This window comes from Cynoglossus semilaevis, chromosome 2, assembly GCF_000523025.1.
Source record: "Cynoglossus semilaevis isolate Cse_v1.0 chromosome 2, Cse_v1.0, whole genome shotgun sequence".
Classification (NCBI taxonomy): domain Eukaryota; kingdom Metazoa; phylum Chordata; class Actinopteri; order Pleuronectiformes; family Cynoglossidae; genus Cynoglossus; species Cynoglossus semilaevis.
Window position 1 is genome coordinate 9,239,590 of NC_024308.1, and position 20,196 is coordinate 9,259,785.

Consider the following 20,196-nt stretch of genomic DNA (forward strand, 5'->3'; position numbering starts at 1 on the left):
GCATTACTACTGCCAAAGCTGTTACTCCTCGAAACTAATTAATTTCCTGTCTCACTTGTGGTCGATTTTCAGCTAGCATTTTTGAGGCGTGCACTGTATACGTTGAAAGAGTTGAGGTCTGATCTGTTTACCATATTAACAGGACATTTCTAGTGGAGAATGTGTGCTTTTCATTTGTCTGTCCCTTTTCAGACTTTGATATGAAACAAACAAGTGTTAAGATAAATTAAAGGGCAAATAGTATTTGAAATTAAAGGAATGGAATTTTGTAGCAATCAGTGTTAAAGAGGAACAAATATTATAATTTTGAGAAAATGTTTACTTATAGAGAATTAGAAAAAAAGCAATGATAAAAAAAAAGCTGAATTCACAGCTTGCTGTTGCCACTGATGTCCTGTAGAGTGTCTAGTCTAGCTTATCTGAGGCTATCAGGCCTATCAGCCCATCTCCCTGCAGTGCTGTAGTCAGCACTAATCACATTTTATGGCTCTGAGATGAATGGGAGGCCTCGGCTTGGAGCCGGATCGATCTCAAGGCCAGATAGACCAGCAGCCTGCAATCTGGGCCAACAGGATATTTGCTGTTGTGGCAAAATGACAGACAAAGTGTGGTAGAAAGATGGAGAGAAAGGGACAGGGGAGTGGGATACAACACTGTAAATGACAAAAGCATGATACATATCAGCTATAAGAAAAGTGGCACATGTGAGAGCTAGACTTCAGAACCTGCTGAAAAACTCCTTTCAGTATCTCCCCATCCTCCCTCTCTCTCTCTCTCTCTCTCTCTCTCTTTCTCTGTGTGTCTCTCCCTCACAAGCCTCTGTGTCTTATCTGTCCAATTTCCTTCTTCAAAGAGACCTTGTGTGAATTTAATCTACTGAAGTAGGTGTTGTTAAGTGCTGCCTGTTCATTTTTCTAATGTCTCTCTCTCTCTCTCTCTCTCTGTGTGTGTGTGTGTGTGTGTGGGTGTGGTGTGTGTTTATATCTATCTATAGATTCGATTGCGTCTTATGCCTATACTTGCTGGTTTACAGAAATCTTTACATAGTTGTAATTTGTGTCTGATGTGAAGACAATAGAAAGAAACAGATAAATTAAACAAAGAACAATAGCATCAGTAAATAAACCAGTGAAGCGTGGCTCTGTAAGCAATGGCTGTGCTGTAGAGATATCAGTGGGTTCCAGGGAAGAACTAGGCTGTTGGAGTGTTTCATCCAGCTAAGCTTTGCTAACTCTCAGCTGGAGTCGGGGGAACGGGGAACAGTAAAAGCCCGTGATATTGGAAGTGAGATGGCCATTTTGAAGGAATGTAAGCTAGTGAAACAGATTTGGTCTGCCTCAATCAGCTTAGCAGCTTTGTGGAAATTGGCTTCACCATGGCACTGGTTATGATGGATGGATGAATGGAGAAATGTCAGTTTATTATATTTTTACCTAAACCAAGTGTTTTTTTATGAAGAATCTATCTATCTATCTATCTATCTATCTATCTATCTATCTATCTATCTATCCATCTATCTATCTATCCCTCCCTCCATCCATCCATCCATCCATCTGTCCGTCCATCCATCCATCCATCCTTCCTTCTGTCTGTTTCTCCATTTGTTCTGTCCCCTAACACGTCCCTACCTGCCATCAGAAGGCTTCAGGGACTCAATACCACCTTGTCCCCAAATCCAAGGTTGGGTTGCGTCATGAAGGGATCCCAGTGTAAAACCTCTGCAAAGTCACTGTGTGGACTACAGTCTATCTATAGATGTTGAATGTTTACTTATAGACGCACTACCTTCTTGAATTAAAGAATAAAGTTTGTGTCACTCTATATTGGTGCGAGTGATAACGGCTAAATGCTGGTTAAAGAATGCAGTATCATGGGACCTGTAAGAAAAGAACTGGGTCCTAGGCAACGCTCAGTGGATTGCAAATCCACATGCAAGTTTCAAGCGCCACTATTTCATGTCAGACTCTGTCTTTATTATTACCAGAAACTAACGGATGAGTTAATATTATACCCTGTAGGGTAGGTTGATATGCCATTCCATTCTGCTGAATGGGTGTGGTGATGTTGGGCTCCGTGAAGGGCATGACTGTGAGCTATTATCATAGAAACCTTCAGGGAGCCATTCACAGAAGACAGGCACTAAAACCTTGCACCGATGCCTTCAACTCCACCAACTACTAGAGGAGTGATTTGTAACCCTCACTTGTCCAGGGAAAGCACGGAGCTGTGTGGTTGTTCTCCATAATCAGGAACAAGGACAAATGGAAGCAGAATGGGCCGCGTGTAAACTAGGGTTACTGTAGATCCATCATCATAGTTTCTACCTACCTATATTCATCATCAGATATGGCATGCAATCTCTCACAGAGGGATGACACAGCAGTAATGCAATTGTTATTAAAACCTTCGGAAATGCATTTTAGATCATGTTTCAATGGCCTATATAAACTAGTTGTGCAATGAAAGTACTTTTGAAGAAGGCAAGGTGAAAGTCCTCGAGTTTTATTTTTGAAACCAACTAAAAATACCATTTTGCCTGCAGTACCAGATCTGGCCAGGTGTGGCTGTGTTACCACCGTGTGTGTGAAAGTTGACGGTTTCTTCTATTCTCATTCTTCTATTTGATTCAAATGCATATTAGGGCTTTGTTGATTTAACAAATGATATCTTTCTATCACTTAAGACCTGGGTCTACCGGTCGTACTGAGAGAACTCAGCCTGGCTTTGAGAACATCCATGGGTGGGTATTTGGGTCACGTCTTGTATTATTTTGCTTCCTGGAATCAAAACAAAACCCTTTGTTTCATTCTTGCAAATTATTAAGAAATGTACCTCTTGGTGCAGTACCTCTTTTGACCCATAGGTAATGGCAATCAAAATTGCATTTGATACATATGTACGTAATAATCAGACACCAACTTATGTTTCACATCTTTACAGCATAGAGACAGCACCATGTAAAACTCAAGGTCAGGGCCTTGTTGGACAGACGAGGGGGGAAATAGAATACAGCGTAAACAACATTGGGGGAGAAACAAACCGAGTAAAGTAGAGGACAGAACGGCTTGAGCAGATGTTATTGAAGAGAACTGCCTAGAGGATACATTTTTCTCATTTTCTAAATTCAGCCTCTTGACAGCAGTTCTGGGAAGTCTGTTTCTGGTTGCACTGTTTACCATCAATGTCATTCGTCAGTATTACATGTTTGTATTTATGAGCTCAGTGATTCGTCAGTCCTGGACAATCCCCTGGATTAGAAAGTCTGTGTTTTTACATGTCCATGAGGACCAGGGATGTTCGGTTGAGAAATGTCAAAAAAAAAAAAAAAAAAAAACACTACTGTAAATTGTTTCCTGTTCACGTCCTTTCCCTGTGCTCTTTGTACCATCAGACCACCGTGTGCTGGAGAATCAGCCTCCTTTATTGGGTACAAAAGCAGATGCACTTGTGTGTCAAAAGGCTGTGTTGTGTAGTAATTTCTTCTTTTAGGTGTTTGAAAGGAATTCTTCCTACAGTCGTCCAAAACGATACCAGTAAACGTATCGGGAAGACTCAGGAAGTAAAAGAATGTCCTTTTAGAATCAATCAAAAACATTTATGTCAGTGAACGTATTTTATCAACATTAACCCACATTCAGTGAACTAATGCGCTCCTTCATGTTGTCAAGGCTGATGATCCCCATATAATTGACAATGACATGGACAAAGAGATACACCAACAGCACAGAAATAATTCTCAAATTGTCTTCCTGATAGCAAAATGAGTTTCCCCTGGGTTATCTCTGCTGACACCACGTTCCTTATCAGAACTCATTGTGACAATTTTATCTTGTTTCACTATGAAAGGAGTCACAGACCTAAGGATATTTTCAAATGAAACAGCCAACATACACTGTGCTCTGGTTTGTCTTTAATTAAATTCAGGAATTTGTGTACTGTTGACAGCCTACAGTACAAAACCATCTGTATATATGTAAAAAAACAACAAAATCTTATACTTTAAGATTAAGGTTACAATAGTTGTCTCTTTCGGCTCTTTGTTCAAAGGGGAGCATATGGAATATAAAAGTAGAGGACCTTTGGTTGTGTATGGGTTTCTATGAAGGAATGCCTCGTGACCTGCTTTGGTATAAGATGTGGATTATCAGGACAGTCACCACTGGGTTATTCATCGTAAGACTGACTGATGGGCGAGGATGCAGCAGTATTGGTAGGAGGCCTGATGTTTCATTCTAATACAGGTCACCAAACCAAAAAAAAAAAAAAATACTACCAGGCATGAAGATCACTTTATTGTTGCAGATGGAATACGAGAATAAAAACATGATGGAGGAAGTCACTGAGTGGTGGGGAAAAAAAAAATCAGAAGTAAAAATACTTTGGTTTCAGAGGAGGGATGCCACGGTGACTCAGTAAAGGCCTTGTAGAGCTGCTGTGCATCTGCATGAAATGATGAGCCTGGTGTCAGGACATGGATCATCCTTTTACACAGAGTAATGAATACAGATTGCACATCGGATAGAGAGGCTCTGCAATCTGCTGCACCACAAATGAAACAACTGCCGTTCTAATCAAATAGTCTTTTCATGCCAGCCAAGCTCTCAACTTGGGCTAAATTCAATTCAGATTCACAGATTTGTGAGCTGAGGGTTGGAGAGACGCAGGAGGCAAGGGGGAGGTATGAACGTTGTAATTACAGTATTATTTAATGTGTATGTGTGTATAAGTGTGATGTGTGTTGGTGTGTGTGTTGGTGGGTGTTGTGGGTAAGGGGGGCTCCCCATGGCATCATGTTGTTGTTAACCACTTGGTTATTTTAGATAGCAGATGGAGGAATAGACACAATCACAGCAAACACACACACAAATGCACACATTTAGCTAATTATGCCAACTAGTGGCTTGGGAGAACACGTTCTCTGTTTTCTGTATTTAGGGAACAGCGAGACGCTTTGAAGGTTAGCCGCAGTGCCTTGTTGGTGCGGCTTTTGTTTTTTTTCGTTTGTGCGGTTTAATAATTTAATCAAGCCAAACGTCCTCCTTCTCTCTGTAACTGTCTGTTGGCGGAGGCTAATTGCTCCGCAGATTGTTCTCCTGGTGTTAGCGATGAGAGCTCAGACTTGGAGGGAAGAGGTGCTGATGGCTGTAATTTAACAGTGTGCCTATGGGCAGAGCTGTCTGTAGACTGCTGTGTTATTGTTTCAAGAGGCTGCTGACGAGTTACTATTCTGATATCCACCATCTGACGAAAAGTGGCGTCATCCGCTGTGTCTGTTTGTCTATTGGTTAGTTGGTTTGTTGATCGGTTAGTCAGTTGATCTTAAGTGTTTTCTTTGTCTCAGCCAAATACCATACGTTTTTGTATTTTATAAACCTAATTTTATATAAGATATATTGGAAATAACAAGAAACCACTGGCTGCAACACAGAACATTCTGTTACAGCGGCCTGATAAGACCATAAAGGTCGTCCAACTATTAATGTTGGAGGTCAATGGAGGTCACCTTAACTGGATGCTGGTTGAAGGAGACAAAGTTTTTTATTTAATTTAATTAAAGAAGCCCTTCACTATACATTTCAAAGGTAACTAAAACATTCAGGGACCCTGTTGAAATGTCTGTATATAGGAGGGGAAGCCTGAACGAACGTGACCTTCTGGCTTTATGCCAAACAGCAGTTGAAATTTTGACCTTAGAATTTGTATTAGATTAGTTTTCACCAACAAAGAGTTACGTTACACGTTACTGGAAGTTTAAAGCTTGAAACTTTAGCATGACTATAGACAGAAAACATCAGCTCTCCTGGCCTTACTGCTGCTGTCTAGATCTCTCCCTTTAGTGCATAATAGAAAGAGCATCAGGCATCACTGAGATCATCATAGATGATAGGAGGAGTAGACGTCCGTCCACTGAGAAAAACTACATCAGATAATGTCACATTTTTCACATCAATTAACTAAAAGTCAAAAGACAAGACAGGGACAATGTCACATCTGATGATTTCATTTTCAGAAGAAAAATTGTGTCTGCCTAAAGAACTCTTTATTTATATGATATAATAGGAATATGAACATGGACTGTTCAGCAGCTCAGACACGCAATTTAAAAACTGCAACACAGTCAAAGCTAAAAATAGTTTCCTGTCATTTCGCTCCTGTAATAATAATCCATGTGAAAAAAAGTAACAGTAATTTTTTTTATTTAGTTTTAGTGTTTGTTGCAATAAAACGGAACCAAAATATGAAAAAAATACACATATACATGTTGTGACTACACAAAGACAATACCAGTCTGTATTTCAGTTTTTTTGTAATTTAAATTGTTCTGCATCAACAAAAAGGGCATTTCTGTTACGTTCCACTCTTCACCAGCTGTAAAATGTATATGTTTCCGAAACAATGGAAAAAATATTTTGACAAATTGTTAATTGAAAACATCCACGTTGCTCTTGCTGCTGCAGTTGTCATAGTGATTGTTTCTGAAAGGCTGAGGTTGGAGAGAAGTGGGGACGATGTTTGTCTGGTGACAGTTGTTTTATTATCGACAAAGTGTTGTGGTGTTTTCAGAGAAGGCAGTTCAAGAATGTGATCACACACCATGTGGTCAGGCGCTAATTTAGTGCTCCCTAGTGGCACTGTGTGAGGGACTGACTGCTGGAGGCCTACTGGTCCAAAGAACCTGCTGTGTGAGGAGACATTTACTGCAGCTGGTATCAAGAGTGTACACGTTAGGTCAGTAGCCCATAGGAGTCTCTATAGTGGTGCAACACTAAAAAAAAAAAAAAGGATCTTTAGGTTGTTGCACTTTTTGTGTACACATAAATTAAAACCTGCAGAGATAAAAGTTCAGAATGATTCTCCCAGAGATCCATACCTAGTCCACATCAACTATACAGCCATGAACCATGTCAAATGGTGTTGAGTTTGGACAGGAATTTAGTAGTGTTTTCTCTATAAAATCCAACATATTCCAAATCCAATGTTGATGCAGATGCCTGACTGCTTTGTTTAGCCTGCGTGTGTAATATTCCCATCCTGGCAGCAGCTCAACTTGAGAGTGTTGGAGAGTAAACAGATGTTGTTTGTCTTTCTAATGTTGAGATTTAACACCTCCAGGGATGCAACAAACCTGTACTTTCCTGTAAGCTCACAGAGCTTCATCAGAGATAGAAATAGCTCAAACAGACGAACGTGGCTTCACAGCCAAAGTCAGGCGATGAGATCCAAAGACAAATATTCCTATTGTTGTGATGGTACTTTTTATCTCCATAGTTTTTTTTCAATTAAAATGTGTTCTGCAAATGATATTTATTTGTGTGTCAGTTCCCTACTGTAATGATCCTGCAGAACCAGAACTCAATGCAATCCGATGATTTTATTGGTCAAATGGGATGAGTTATTATATTACGGTGTGGACACTGGTAAAGATGAGACCTAGAGACAAAACCAGTGTCCTTACCTCTTAATTGTCCTTTCATCATTAGCCATTAGATGCTGACAGCCCACGTGTGCTGTCAAACCCAGAATCTCTGAGAACAAGAAAAAAACCCTACACTACAGAATGTGGCATGCATACATCAGCATGTTCAAATAAAAACCCTGAAATGTGCAGGACCAAAGGAATTATGGTCAAAATGAAATGTGGTGAAGGCAGAGATAAAAAAAAAAGAGAGCAGTGTAATTTTGGCGTATAATGAGCAGTCGGAATGTCAGGGTTGCTGAATTCATCAGACTCCTACGGCTCATTCAGAGTACAGCGAACGCTTTTCATGTGACAAATGTGTAATTAAGAATGATTTTGAGCCCCCCCGCATCCCAACTCATCACGCACGGTGAAGAGAACAAAGCATTTTCGTGTTTCCATCTGTATGTGTGTGTGTTTTGAGTGTACAATTATGACAGTGAGATGAGATGAGTGCTTTAATTACAGCCCCATTAACATCAGCCCTGATAGTGTGTGATAGAATGGGATGTTAACGTTCTGGCCTCCTGCCTTTTTACATTTGACATAGTGCTTTTTAATATGGAATATGTCAATATAAAAAACAGGTTTATTTGATTGTGTTTCTCTCTCGCCTGTGCACGCAGTATTTATATAGCATTTTTATTTCATAAGCAAGGTCAGGCAGAGCTTTAAAACATCGCACATCATTACACAAAGCAGATGAAATAAAAGCACATATATTAAAAACCTTAAAGTCAAACTGTCACACCTTTATTTATACAGTTTTTTTATTTTTATTGTACCCATTATCAAAATCAGGAAAGAGCTAAATTAAACAGCAGATGCAATTACAGGTGATAACTACTGTAAATATCATCGAGATGTATTAAGTGTCTGAAATCAATTTCTCTTTTCGAGTGTTTTGTTATTTGGAGAATAAATAAACAAACAACAAAATGCTTTTCATACAGCTGCATCAGTTCCACTCATTTCTGTTATTAGGTGGTTTATATTTGTACAGTAAAGTAGTAATTATTTACTGGTGAAAAATACACCCAACAGGTGGCAGAGTTGAACCCACACCATTGACAAACGTCAAAAGTTTGTAATGTCATGAAATTGTGGTTTGAGAACAGTGGCGTGATTGAAGTTTTTCATCATGGTGGGGTTCAGATTTAACTGAATGATTTAATGATGAAGATGAGATGGTTAGGGACTGGTGGTGTTCAGTGGCTGTACTGTTGACATGCTGAGATTGATGATTGCCATTCTCCAGTATTTATATTCTTTTAAAAACTATTTTAACTTTACTAAACTATCTACCTGCACTTACCTTGTAGATCAGGGAATTCAAACCTGTTTGTAGCACCCCCTGCAGGTGAGGCAGAGGAAACTGCTTTAATATTATTATTATTATTTTACTTTTTCTGCATTCTACTATCTAGGAGAAACACCGACATGAATACATCTGTATTCAATAGCAGTTATTTTGACATTCATGCCCCAGTTTAGGAATTTAATATTAGGAAGACTTTTTTTTCTGCATGTGTGTGTGCGTGCTCGCCTGTTGTGTGTGTGAGACCTGGCTGTCTGTCATCAACTCAACTGCATTAACCTCAGCCTCTGTGCCTGCAGGGCCCAACACTTCCATTTCTCCCCAACAAATACAGGTCTCTGCCCAGGGCACCTTGGCAGCCAGCGTAGTTAATGACTTATTTACTGTCTAATGGCCGTATACTGCACCAAAACAACAATTAATGAAGAAAAAAACACATTCAAAGGCGAGGCCACCAGGTGGTGAAGGCTATTTTCTCCTCCTAACTTTATCTGAGCTGCAGCTTCTGCTCAACACTGATAAACTCCTGCATAACTTACCTGGAGATGGACTACAGTAGTAAAGAGTAGGGTACTTTTCCAGTATTTACAAGAGAAGATTTATACTTTAGTGTAATGTTAACACATAATGTCATTTTTAAATACTTTTTTCCCTTGTTGGAATTCAACCTACCAGCGAGTGTCCTTGCAATAGGATTAATCTCACTGACAGTGCACATGCCTTTGTTTGTGTTTACTAAGCCTAATGAAAATTGCAAATCTTCCCTGAAAAAAGCAGCCTTTCTAGGTTTCACCCTTTCACTAGATTTTTTTTTCTTACTCTGTGCCTTTCTCGTGTTTTCCCACAATCCTCTCCCTTTTTGTCATCCTCTGTTGTTCTCTGTTGCTCTCTTTAGCCTTGTGAATACCATCGCTCAAGCAGTGAGCTGTTGCAGGCACTTTGTTGCTGACCATGGTGCTGAAAGCCTGCTGCCTTCCAATTGCCAGAGTGTTCATTTCATGGTTCATATACCCGGTTCTCCATTTGTCAGAGTGCCGTTAGCTCCAATGTTTATTTCTTTAACCCTTTACTGTACAAATAATAACAAATCAAATGTGCATTTGTCTCACCTCACAGTCGCCCTCACTCCTGGATCTGTCAGGCTTTTAATTAAGGCAGCAGTGTGTGTTGTGTGTGTGTGTGTGTTGTGTGTGTGTTGTGACTTTTCAGTTTTGATGTTTTTAGAGCTACCTTTGTGCACCAACAACTTGGCATGTTCTTGTCTGTGGTGTGTGAGATTTTCAAATGTCACTGACACAAGCACTGTGCTGTGACCCTCTCACTCACCCACCCTGTCTACACCCACACTGCTGTTCCCTCACTCCACGTGTTAGGTCACAGCAGTCATGGCTGTAACCCCATGTAGGCACTTTTGAATTCAAATTTCTGACAAATTCACATATGACAGGGTAAAAAGGAAAGCAATAATTTATTAAATGTATGTAAGTTCAATTAAAAAGACTATGATCACAATTATGATGATGCTTTTACAACCTGTAGATGCCGTTTGGAGATAGCTGCGTTAAATCAACCACAGATTTAAATCAACTGTATTCTTAGTAGGTCACTGGAAGTGTAATATGGACCGGTGTCGATCAGCCAGAAGATAAGAATATTCACCAGAGGGAATAGAACCTGTTGGTGGCGACTATTCAAAAGAAACCTGTGCTTGTATGATTTGCAATATACGGTAATAAAATATTTAATTAAAAACTACAGTTTTCTCTTAGCACACTTTAACTCAAGATCAGTGATCAGCTTAGAATTGCATTTGTAGCACCACCTGTAGGTGGAGGGATTATTTGTCAACAGTAAGAGAGTAATGTCCAAATAATGCGGCATAGAGTTTTAATAAAAAGACTGTGATTTTAATACCACACATTTCTGTTCTAAATCCATGCTGCAGTTACACTTCTGTTATTCTGCTGCAGTTGACTCTCTTTTATGCTGTATTTTATCCCCTTCAATGGCCTTCGTTTAGAGGGACTGTCTGTTCTGGTTCCAAATTGTCCTTCATGCCAAGGTGGATTTGTGAGTGTTGCTATGCCAGACGCTAAGTAAATGTGTTTTTCAATTTGTCTACTCCCAAACTACGCCACTCCTGTCTTTCTCCTCCTGCGTCTGGACTAAATCCAGTCCCCAGTGTTTCCTGAACCGTCTCTTTCGTCTCATCCCATGCCTGCCCACATGCTTTCCTACCTGGCTGCCCATTTCCCCTGCCGTCAGTCCTCCTAGGTCTCGATAAATAACCCTGCACCTCTCTGGCCCTCAGCTCTACTGGCTGTAGCGGGAGAACATTTGTTAAAATATCACCTGCTGCAGAGAGGAAATTGATACTGCTGCATTGTGCTCTGGGCAATGAAGTTTTGTGTTGACTTAAAATGCCACAACAGTGACAGTTGTGTGAAAGTTCTGAATTTAACCAAAAAAAAAAAAAAAAGAAACAATATTTTTTAAAAGACAGGGCTAGAAGGAAGTTTTGAAAAAAAAAATGAAATCAAATCATCAGGTCAGTATAACATTGTGTTTCATTGAAAGGCTTAAGGGAAGTTTGTCTGTGAAAATAGTAACTTCTTTAAAAAAATGAAAAACTGTTTAGTCTTCGGTTTTACTCCATTGCTCTAAAAACAGGCCAGTGATGAGATGAGACGTTCCCAGATGACCAGGTAACATGAAGAAGCAAAAGTAACTCTCTGAAATCTGCCATTATCCAGATGGCACCATTAGCGATTAAGCCAGAACATTTCTCCTCTCTTATAATTGACTCCATAGGCTATTAGGCAGGTTGGCACGAGATGAGGTCCACTGGTACACACTCCAGATGTTCAGTGAGTGTGTGCGCGTGTGCACGTGAATGCATATGTGCGGCCTGCACAAAGAGTGGACAGTGTGTGGCTGTTGACGTGGTCACTGGTGGATGGACGCAGAGTTGACGGGTCCTAAGAACAAGTCACATACAATCATATCAACGTCTCCACGTCGTCAGTCTCCCTCCTCTCTGCCCCTCTCTCTTTTATCTCTGTCTGTCTATCTCTCTTCCTCTTCCTGGCCTCAGGGAGAGAAAGATTAAAGTGTTCTGTTTTCTCTGCAAGATCTTTGTCTTTTGCTTTTTTGGATTTATCTGAAGATTAAATTATCTCTCTCTTGTCTGTTCCTTTGTCTGTGTGAGTAAAGTCAGGAGCGGCAGGCATCATTTAAATGGAGTAACCATGTCAGATTGGCTAAAGATACAGTACCAATTTACTTCTTTGCAAAGGTTTCTTCATTTAGCTTATTGTTATGCTTTGTTTACAATTGTTTTTAAATATTTTACCCTATATTAAAAAAAAATCTAAAATAATGTTTTAAGCTGTTACACCCCAGACATTGAAGGTACAGTAACAGTTCAGGACTGGTCAGAGAGAAGCTCGTCTCAGAAGCAGTGCTGCAGAAGGTAAAACAGGCCATTGGCAGTGTTTGGTATACATGAAGGAATGGACTTTCAGTCATTCTTGTGTAGCTTAAAAAAGCTAGATATCCATTAATTATTCATCGCCCCATGGCTGGTGGTAAAGAGGAGAGGGACTCTAGGGTTTCCATTAGCTATTAGTAAACAAATCAATGCTGCAGGCTGAGCTTCTTGTCAGTCGAGAGCCATCTGCCCTTTACGGTGACTTTCAAGTGAAATTCAAAAATGATCACATGATAGCAACACTTTAGGGTAAAAAGAAATGGTTTCTGGTTGGCCTCCAGGTGTGGTTTCATGAAGTCATTGAGTCTTTGTTAGTTCTGCAGGTATCTCACTGTGCTCAGAGATTTCTCTATGAGAACGACACCTCATGGATTCATGACATCAATCCAATTTGCGGAAAGAGTTGTAGCTACGTACCTAATATCCCAGCTGGTTGGTTTAACGCAATATGCCTGAGAGAAGATGCCTTAATTCACCAGGACTCACCGACAGCAGGTATTTGATGCAATCAAAAATCACAGTTTGAAACCTCTAATACAATTGCTTGAGAAAGATATGTTGTAATTTGCCATTGCCCTGATTATGAAGTGAATTGTGAGCCAGCAGAAGAGAAGTAATATGATTGGGAACGGAGTGAAATCAATACAGCGCCGCTCTCCTTCTCAACGTTGACCTGGATCCTGTCTGAATGTGGATCTTCAGGGGATTTAGCTTAATTCAATCTGCCTGAGCTAACATGCTCCCTGTCCCCTACACATGGTCCACAACAGCTCCGTCTTGATTTAGATCGCTGGGCAGTAACCCTGCTGGGAACGCAGGACTCTGAGGACAAATATGCAGCTTGACTTGTACTGTCTGGTTACACAGATGATTTCCTCTTCCACAGATTAACTTGAGAAAGTGTCTTTATTTTTATAACTAAGCACTGCATACAATGAAATGTGTGCTCTGCCTCTAACCCTTCACGTTAGTGAGCAGTGGGCAGCTCAAGTGGTTGGCTGGTGGATTCGTACTTTCAGACACGAGTCCACTTCCTGAACCACCAAGGCCAGGATCACAAACGCAGAGAAGAGGAGACTTCTCTTTCTTTCAGGATGTCCGGAAGATATCCACTTTTCCATTGACATCGTGGAATGTGGATATGAATCATAGAATTTTGAAAACTAGATATAGTTTTAGGTGCTTTCCTCTAAAGGTGTATTATATTTTAGTAAACCAGGTTTGATTGTGGTATTGTGTAAAGGAAGATTGTGAAGATCACGAAAGACCAAGACCCGGACCCAGATGTCAGATGCACAATGGAAAATCAAATAGCTCTTCCTGTCGTGTTATTGAAAATGCAATGATAGTGTGGGCTGCAGCAGCTGAAGGGTGATTACAGGAGAGTCTTTAACAGAGCCCCTCACAATGACCAGAGGATATATTTATGCATACTTATTTTACTGCATCAGCACTTGGAGCAGCACCTCAGTCTTAAGTTTAATCACATGCTGCAGCGTGATTCACTGAGCTCTGTCGTCTGTTGACAACTACTTCATTCCCATGGGTTATTGAAGATCCCCTTCCATTTAAGTGTATATGTCTGTGTGAGAATGTGTGGACAGGAAGCAGAGGGAAATCATTCCCTGCCTGGGAGAAAGTGAAAAAAAAACCCTATTCAACAGGGGTGCCCACAGTGGAAAAGCCATTTCCAATAATGTCCTCTCTCTGCAACAACAATTGTGTTTAACCCCAGTGGCTTCAGCTGCCCGCTATTTGTCATCCCACCTCTTCCTCCCCCGCCTCCCTCCATGGCTTCACATGCACAGGCAGTGAAAGTATAGTTCACGACTGGATAGTGCAAAGATTATCTGACTCGTATACTGCAGATCCTGTTTGAGGAAACAATGGGGAGAAAGATCTGACTGGCTGCTCTTTCTCCGTAGTCCCTGGGTTGGACTCTACAGCGTTTAGCTCATTTGATTTGGGGATTTTTTTGAGAAATGTCTCCTGGAACAAAGTTCTTCATATTTGGAAGAGTTAGTGTTACACAACAAAATGTTGTATCGAGATTTTTTTGGCATTCCATTAGATCATAACACTATGGGTGTTTTTACTGTATAAGTAACAGAAAAAGTCCGTCCTGTTGTCGTCCCATCTCTGTTTTTCTTTTTTTTTTTTTACTTCTCTTTCTGTCTGTGTTTTCTCTATCTGACGACACATCCATCCCCCAAACTACATGTCCCTGTTCTGAGGTGCTGTGTGGAGATGATTTATCTGTGGCAGTCACAAAGTCCCAGTGCAGCGAGACACCAACACACACACACTCACACACACTCATGTGAACAGCCATATTCGCCTCATACACACCCTAAAACACACAGGTTTACGGCTGCAGATGTGATATATTTTAATTACCGTTGAAGTCAGAAGTAATTATGGTTGATATCTAGGGGGAGAGCTCAATACCCAGCCCCCAACACACACACACACACACACACACTTGAACAGACACACTCATATCTCTGTTTTCTTCTGCTGCTAAGTATGAATCCTTTAGTACCCGGTTTGGTCTCTAAACTTCTTACCTTAGATGATTAGTTAAGGCGACTTGACATTGGCCAAGGTCGACTACTTCTACAAGTTAACTCACATGAAATTCAGAATATTACATATTATTATATTAAGTTACATATTTCAGATTTTGTTAAAAATATAAATCAGCTGTGCTATTCTTCAGTAAAAGCCTTCAGTCTGACTTCCTTGAAAGATTCTTGAGGCTTCATGTTTATACTTCATAAATTGCAGCAAGGTATTTAGATTCTCGAGAAGACAACGGGACGGATGAGCTCCCTGCGCAGGTTTATGACAGTGACCTTTGGCAACTGGTTCATTGAGATCCTTGTGCCAGTTTTTAAACTCAAGTTCTCACCTTCTCGGCTTAATGAACCAAAAACAGCTACCATATAAACAGGAGGAGTCAGCAACAATGAGTGACTTTCTTACTATCAGGGTCATTTGTTTTTATCATTTTGACTTTTCAGCCAAGAGTTTCACTGACACTGCTTTTTTGAATTATTATGGAATAGTTGAATTAGCATGCTTCAGAAAACCAACTGTTAAAAATGGCTTTGATTAGTGTCGTCGTTAAGACCTAATTGAAACAAATGACCTAGGTGTTAATTTACTTGTTAGGAAGTAATGGTTAATGTTAATAAGAAATCAGGCTGTATTGGAAATACGTAGGTTTGTAGGTTTATTATATGAATCTGCAAACAAATACACGTACGTGCATACACATACACGTGCACACTTAAGGTGCATCTGTTTTTCTCATTTTTCAAGGTGACCTTGAAGGGCAACTGTTTCCAGTCTCGGTCATTTACATGTTCTTTATGTTTCTCCATAGACTGTAAAAACCAAATTGTCAAACATTTCGACTGACTGTGGAGTTGTCTCAGAGTGAGAGTGAAGCTACAGAAGAACATCAGAAGGTTTTGAAGTAATCCTGTTTCTGTATGTCTTCTTCTTCTTCATGACAAATTGGCTGAATATTTATTCAGACTTTTTGGTCCCATTTGAAATTCTGAGTTTTCTGTTCCAGGATGTGACAGAAAATTAACATTGGGATGGCAAATCTGATTGGTTACCAAGGTTGATCTACAGCTTGGTCATCTATTGGGATCACAGTCAAGTTTCTTCCCAATAATGAGACGTTTGAGACATTTACCATCAGCAGGTTTAGTTTTGAACAGGGCACCTACACTGGTTTGGCTTTGGAGCAACTCTCCAAATGACTTTTACCTTTTCTTCTTCCCTTTGTCCTTGGTTTTCTTTTAACCTTATTTGTTATGACAGTGAGTGTGTATTCAGTGTATTAGGCTGCTGCTGGTTTATTTTGGGGGTGTCTGCCACCACTCATAGCTCAGTATAATCTTCTTACGATTGACTGGAAGTTTAATAATCCATTTGTGTAGTAAGAAAACACAGGAAAGTTCCCGGTCTGCAGCAGTCCATGTGGTATTAGTCATTACTTATTCAAATGTTGAGTCTTAACTTGCACATCCAGAATGTGTTGTGTATATTTCTGCATTAATGAGTTTACCAGAAATTATTGCACACACAAAATTTACTTTGTCTAGGTTTATACATATATATAAATCAGACCTGAACATCATTATGAGATTATTTTAATGAATCCCTACTTGTACTAAATGCCAATAATGTGATGACAAAAGTGTTTTCTCATTAGTGTGTTAGCTTACAGCTTGTGTGAAGCTCAAGGAAGAGAATTAAACTCCTGATTCACTTCAGCTCCTGTGCTCCACAGTGGGCTGGAACATGTAAAGCAATAGAGTTGGATATGAGCTATGAGACTAGAGACAGATTCATTATGGGAAAAGTTGTTCCTTACAGGCGTAATACTTAAGATCCAACAAAATGATCGTCTCTTGTGGGCACACTTCTCTCCACGTCTATCCGTCTTTTTGTCGTCTCTCGGTTTAACGCATGCAGAGACACATATATGCACACTTCTGTGATGTGCCAGTGGTTGTTGATAATGAGATTCCTACAGGATGGGGAACTCCAGGGAGACTGACTGACAGGCTACTTTGAACACAGCAGTTTCTCTCTGTTTTCCCTTTTTGAAACCAAAGCCATGAAAAGAGAAGCAGAAGGACGGTAAAACGTAGTGTAGCACATGCAGTTCTCTACCACTAGAAGAACTTTGGAAAGATGTGTTTTAGAGCAGATTTTATTGCGTCATTTGTAAATGCTCACTTAAAGATTACAGGCTTTCACACTTTATTTTAGTAGTAATTGTATGTGTGCAACAATATGTTTTTGTGAACATATATTTTGTTCATTACCTGTGTACACCTGTCTGAATTGGTTGGATTGACCTTTTCTGATAGAATAGATGATTTGATGGATTTCTGTCCTGTCCTACTGCACTTTAATAATAATCCCCATGTTTCCTGGCTGTCGGTGTGACATATACAGTATGTTCCTAAAAACAAACAGGTTTGATGAAGTACCTGCTGCCATGGAGAACAAACAGAACTCATTTCCTGTCATCACCTTTGGACCGCATCTCTATTTTCATTTCCCGTTTTGTCAGAATGCAATAATGCAGCTTTATGGTGAATTCGAGGGTCGTGTTGCTGCCTAATTTGACAGAGTTTTTTTTTTTACAGATGGCTCTTTTTTATTTTAAATGACCAAAGTAAAACTAACAAAAAATACCATTTGAAGGGTATTTGTTTGCTTTTGTCTAATTGTATAATGTAGTCTACATGGTGAAGAATCGATCACTCACAGAAACCACTTAAATAGTAAAGTTCTGTGCCTTGGCTGCAGTGGAAAATGTATTTTAATGATATCAATGCAAATAAAGCCTGTTTGTTTCAGGTATTATCAGGTGGTATTTCAAATACATGCTCCAGGTCTTCATTGTTCAGATAGTGACAGTAGTTTGGTCCACAGCTGGAGTGTCTCTTTGTGCAACTCTTAGATACCATCTATTCATATAGTCAAGGTAGAGTTGTTTAACATTCATGTTGTTTGCAGAAAGCGGAGGTTATCTGTCAATTCAAGATGATGGGCCCATCAGTGTCTTCTCTGGGTTATAGGTTTTATTCTATGCATTCTGAATAGGTGATTCAGTTTAAATGGAAAACACGTCGCGGTGATAATCCAGCTGTCTCTCTGGTCCTCAGAGTCATCCTTAAACAATTCAGCGTGGCACTGGAGGCCTGGTTCCTTTAGCTATTTTCACAAAGTATTTGTGATTCACCCAGGTACTGCACAAATACACAACAAACCCTAGGTTTCCCTTCTCTTTTGTTTGCGGCTTTTGGCACTCATAAACAAAGCAGGGTTTAATAGACAGAATAGACAGACAAAAACTTTACTACGTTTTTTTAAAGCTCTTCTATTGCAAAAAGAATAGGTCGAATCAACAACAGCTAGCATAGGGGCTAAAGACAAGAAGTTTAGTGGACAAAAAAAAAGATATAACTACAGTTTATAACCCTTTTTCTGAGGTTGAGCTCTACCAAGTCTATACCTATTTGAAACATTTTCTTACTTTTTCCACAATTTAACCCGAGGAACGCATACATTTTTATAATGTAATATTTATAACCCGTGCCATTACCTGTCCAACAGCATTAATCCATTTGCACTTTCCCCTGTTGATTAGACTGTGTGTGAAATGTGACGGTGGTTGGCTGGTAAAGGGTAGCAGTTGCCTGAGGTGGAAGCCAGAGTGTAAGGGTTTCAAGCCGAGCCACGTCCACATCCAGATCATGATTTATTGCTCTGAGACCACACACACACACACACATTCACAAAAGTTGTTACTTTTGTGCATATCCACACTGGGCATCAAACATATTGGCACCAGCTTGGTTGTATCACATACATACATGCAGTGTCTGACATGTGAGGAAACACAAAAATAAAATAAATTTCTGCAAATATTTGTCGTTTTACTCCTACATTATTCAAGACAAACTATCAATATTTGTATGTATTCATATCTGAGCACAGTAACAGTCAGTGTCCATGTACAATGACTTGCCTGTATATACTGTATGTGTGAGCTTTAGCTGAATGTACCCGTGTCAGAGTTCACACTTTAAAATTCCAGCGGAAATATAGAACATGACTGATAAGAGACCAGAGACTATGGTGGAGGGAGACCAGAAATCCCATACCATGGAGGGCACTAGTCCATTGCAAGTGAGACAGAGGTCACATTCAATTTCAAAAGGAGCAGGTCTGGTATATAAGAGTCTGGAGAGATGGGAGACCCTTCTGCTCTCTATCATAAAGGCCTTGTTCCAGCGCAGGCTCAGATGTGATCAACATGGACCCTGTGGAAATCCCCCTGAACTGAGCTGTTTTATTGAGGAGTGGCAAGAACAATAGTTCCTGAACGTGCAGACCAGGACCACTGGTTTTGTTATGTTTATGAAGAAACCCAAAGGAATCGGTTTAATAAGGTGACAACGAGACAATATCCAAACCTATATCTAAACACTGAAGCTGTTTAATATCATGTCATACGTCGCAGACGTACAGCACAGTAATACTGTTTCTTTGAGCTCTTTAAACTGGCACGGCAAGTTACACTTTGTCTAACAGCAGCCACCCTTACCTGACACCAAGGTTAACAATATATGGGCAGTGATTTCACAAAGTATTGTAGTGTTTCCACCTATTGACCTGCAATAATATAGTCAAAAAAGAAGTGTTCATCCATCCATCCTCTACATTTACATTTACATTTAGCAGCTGCTGTAATCCACAGTAATTTACAAGTGGAGGATTAATGATCAAGCTACACAGAGGAACTCTGAACGGAGAACGCTGGTTAGGAAAAAGGGGCTTCTTAACTCCATCTGTTAATCCTCTACTACTTCATCTTCTTCAGGGTCACTAAGGTCAGTTTGTCATGTCCATCACAGGGTCGCACACAGAGACTAATAACCAACCACACGCGGTGTTTAATTAACCTCATTACTAATCTGCATATTTTCTAAGGTGTCGGGAAACTGAAGAACCTGGAAGAAAAAAAACAAAAACAACACATCAGGAGAAGAACTAGAGTTTTATTTATCCCTACAATGAATCAATGAAAAGCAAGAAACAGGACTTTTTAAAATTGTAGCCATCTTGAACAAGACCTTAACAGAACAATCACTTCTGGCTAGTCTTTTTATCAGGCTTGACTCTGTTCTCTGGGCCTTTCTGGTGATGGGGATGACAGCAATGGAGAGAGTTTGTAACAAGGTGGATTTCATCCTAGGTTGGTTTATTGCAGTCTGACACATCATCTTGTGGGCGCTTTATTGCACATGGTTTCCCTGGTGTGTGTCTGCTGTGAGCAAATCCTGGCTCCAACTTCATTGTTTCCACCTACAGTACAGTATGTAAGGCTTA

The 20,196-nt window shown here is 40.0% G+C and overlaps 1 protein-coding gene across 1 annotated transcript in view; it reads left to right on the top strand.

The window, feature by feature from the left end:
* The window catches only part of agbl4 (AGBL carboxypeptidase 4), a 200,931-nt gene that overhangs the window by 13,756 nt on the left and 166,979 nt on the right, over positions 1-20,196 (top strand). The window lies entirely within an intron of this gene.